A 3,917-nucleotide genomic window follows, 5' to 3' on the forward strand; every position below is an offset into this window, starting at 1 on the left:
AAATAGGGAAATAAAACAGAAAAAACGAAGGTGAGAACAGTGTAGTGGGTAGCGAAGAGGAGGGGTAGGAGGAAAAGTAAGGGGGGGAGGTAGTGAGGGTGAATGGGAGAGATGGGGGAGGGAAAATGGTAGATGAGGAAATAGGGAGAATGGAAGAAGAAGGTACATAATGAGAAAAGACAGGGATAAGAACAGTTGTGGGAAAGGAAGTGGGAGAGACAAAAGAGCTGGGATGAGATGAAGTAGGGGAGAAAGGCAGAAGTAAGGAAAAGGTGAATGAAGGAAGAGAAGTGGTACAATAAAGAAGACCCGAAGAGTACTAAAATAAAAAGAAAATAAGGAAAGAAAAAGACAATACAAAAGTAATAAGCTAACTGCAGTACGCCAGACGCAGACCCATTCTAGGCAGCTCCTATCCGCGCCATGAACGGATTACAAAGCAGACGAAGCAGACAAGGAGCAAAAGATGACGTTGAAGGCAGCTCTGTCCACTCAACTTTCCAAACGAAGCCGGCATGAAAATGAGAAGGGACAACATACAAGAAAGACATAAAAACTGAAGAGGAAATTTTATAAGACAGGACGAATGGGGAAAAATAACGTATACTTAATCAAGCCTTAAACCCAGCCCAAGCGACCCCTACGCCTTGCACTCCTTTATTATGAAACTTTATTGATTTAGCAACAACGAGCAGATGTACCTATGTTCCCCCTCTTCTTCAATAATTTCTGTTTTACCTCTTTTCTTTTGGCTTCTGTCTCACTGCTATTATCTCTCTCTCTCTCTCTCTCTCTCTCTCTCTCTCTCTCTATTTCCCTCTTTCTTCCGCTTGTCATCTCTCTCCTCCCCCCCCCACCTCGTCTAGTTCTTGCCTATCTCTTTATTGATGTGAGAAACGGAAGAAAATAGAAAGAGAGAGAGAGAGAGAGAGAGAGAGAGAGAACAGTAGTGAGACAGACGACAAAAGAAAAGAGGAAAAGAAAAAGGCATTAAAAAGGAAGAGGAACAGGGACGAGGGAAAAGGAATGAAGGAGAAGGTGAGGTAGACCAGAGCAGGGATATAGGAAGGAGAGAGTGGGAGGAGGAAGAGAGCAGGAGAAGGATGAGAGTGGGAGTAGAGAGAGAGTGTGGGAAAGGAGAGAGTGGGAGGAGGGAGAGAGTGGGAGAAGGAAGAGAGTGGGGACGGAAGAGAGAGTGAAAAAGTAGAGAGTGGGACAAGGAAACCGGAAGGATGGTAGGAGAGGAAGTGTGGAAGAGAAGTGTGGGAGGAAGAAAAGAGATATAAGATGAACGAGGAAGTGTGAGACAGAAGAACAGATAGCCAGGGAGGAAAGAGAGACAGTAGAGAGAGGGAGAAGTAGGGAGGAGAGGGAATAGCGAGGAGGGGTAGAAGGAAGATGGAAGTGGAAAAGTGTGAGGAAAGAGGAGGCAGAGTTGGAGAAACAGGGAGGGAAGGGGAAGTGCGGAAGAGAAGGAGGGAAGAAGCATAGAGGGAAAAGGAAGTGAAGGAGAGATGGAGGGATGAGGAAGTGGGAGAGGGAAGGAGGGGGGAAGGAAGGAAGCAGAGGGAGGGGAAAGGAAGAAGGGAAGAGGAAGTGGGGAGGGAAGGAGCGAAGAAGCAAGGAAGAAAGGGGAAGTCAGGGAGGGAAGGAGGAGCGAAGGAAGGGAGGGAAGGAGGAGCGAAGGAAGAGAGGGAAGGAGGAGGCAAGGAAGGGAGGGAAGGAGGGCGAAGGAAGGAGGGAGGGGGAGGCCATAACTCTTCGTACAAAAATGAGAAACTAAGATTTATTTGAGGTGCCAAAGCCTCGCCAGACACCACAAGAGTACAATTAGTTCTTTTATTTCTCCCAGGATGACTCTCACCTTGCCTCCTCCCTCATACTGGAGGGAAAATAGAGTGGGGGGGAAAAGTGTGAGATACCAAGAGTAGGAAAAATGTAAGTGCTCTGTCATACTTAAAAAAAAAAAAAATGGTTATGGAGCAACTAAGCTATATAAGTAACACGTAGCACAAAATAAAAAATAAGTAATAATTATACGAATGACACATGTATCATCATAATCATCATCGTCATCATCAATCAGTCAATCAATCATTCAATCAATCATTATCACCACATCAATATTACTCATTCGAATTAAAACAATAAACAGTCAAATCTTGCTCAATATAATAATAATAATAATAATAATAATAATAATAATAATAATAATAATAATAATAATAATAATAATAATAATAATAATAATAATAATAATAATAATAATAATAATAATAATAATAATAATAATAATAATAATAATAATAATAATAATAATAATAATAATAATAAGAATAATAATAATAATAATAATAATAATAATAATAATAATAATAATAATATACCACGTTGAGTACACCGCTTCCCGTCCGATCAGCGAAGTTAAGCAACGTTGGGTCTGGTTAGTACTTGGATGGGTGACCGCCTGGGAACACCAGATGCTGTTGCATCCCTACGTGTCAAGTGGGGTTGGTGGAGGATTAGTGCCCCTCCCTGTAAAACAATTAACTCTAAGCCATTGGCCACCCCGTCTGGGATACATGGCGTCTGGCAATGAATGAATGATGAATGAATAATAATAACACAAATTATAACTCTTCAATTTTTCTCGTCGCGAAGTCATCACCTAATTTCGCATACATCACTAACACCTGTTCCTAAGGGATTTATTTTGTTTATTGCACCATACTGTCTCATTTTGCGTTATATAAATCCTTCCAATATCGCCATACTCTGCACAAATAACATAAAAACGGATATTAACCAGCCAAATCCAAGAATAAATCGCTATGGAAGAGGTGTTAGGGAGAATACGGGGCTTACAGGTATACAAGGAGTTCTCAATGTCATGCAAGATTTACGAAGACATATTTCTTGTAAGAAGCTTCAAGATATGCAATTTCTTCACATATATAAGGGTAACTTTTGATTTTTTCTTTTTTTGTTATTTTTCTGAATATTCAAAAAAAAAAAAAAATAATGGGAGAAATACAGAACCTGGAAATACATAAACTTTATCTGTCTGTGCTGTCAGGGGTAATAAATTCTCTCTCTCTCTCTCTCTCTCTCTCTCTCTCACACACACACACACACACACACACACACACACACACACAAGGAGAGAGAGTGAGGTAGCCGCTAAGACATTATCTATATGGTAATGGACGGGGCTCAAAGGCTTATGGCACTCTCACTCTCTCTCTCTCTCTCTCTCTCTCTCTCTCTCTCTCTCTCTCAATGCACCCAATAAAGGCATAAATTTTTAGAAGAAATCTGTGTTTACTTAAGGATTTGGAAAGTCTCCCCTACACTGAGTAAATAAAAAATCTATCGGAAGCAAAAATAATTAAAAAAAAAAAGTATCTGAACTGAAGACGTTAAGATGGCTAGGATGTGTGTGTGTGGAGGGGTGTGTAGGTGAGTGTGGTAGGTGTGTGGTATGACTTTAGTTGTGGTGGTTGTGGTTGTGAGTGAAGTGGTAGTAGATGATGTGGTGATGACTGTGGCTGAGGTGATGGTTGAGGTGGCAGGTGAAGTGGGTAGTGGTGGTGGTGGTGATGATGGTGAAGATGGTTAATGTGTCTTGGTATGGTGGTGGTGTGTAGTAGTTTAATGGTGGGTGGTAGTGGTGGTGGTGGGTGGTAGTGGTGGTTAAGTGCATGGTTGAAAGGAGTAATTGATGTGAATGATTCTGTTCTTATTGTTGATGGTGTTGTGGTTGTTGTTAGTGGTAGTGATGGTGGTGGAGGTGATGGTGCTGACGTGGATAATGGTGGTGACCGAATGATGGATAAGAAAGTAGTAATAGTGGTGGTGGTGGTGAATGGTAATGGAAGAGATGTATGGTTACTGAGGTAGTGGTAGTGATATTGTGC

General features: G+C 41.3%; 1 pseudogene; it reads left to right on the forward strand.

Moving 5' to 3' along the window:
- Window positions 1-2,373: 2,373 nt before the first annotated feature.
- Window positions 2,374-2,490, forward strand: LOC145390466 (5S ribosomal RNA; annotated as a pseudogene).
- The last annotated feature ends 1,427 nt before the right edge of the window (window positions 2,491-3,917 follow it).

Source organism: Coenobita brevimanus, chromosome 14 (genome assembly GCF_032717465.1).
Source record: "Coenobita brevimanus isolate Jiangsu-jjx chromosome 14, ASM3271746v2, whole genome shotgun sequence".
Classification (NCBI taxonomy): domain Eukaryota; kingdom Metazoa; phylum Arthropoda; class Malacostraca; order Decapoda; family Coenobitidae; genus Coenobita; species Coenobita brevimanus.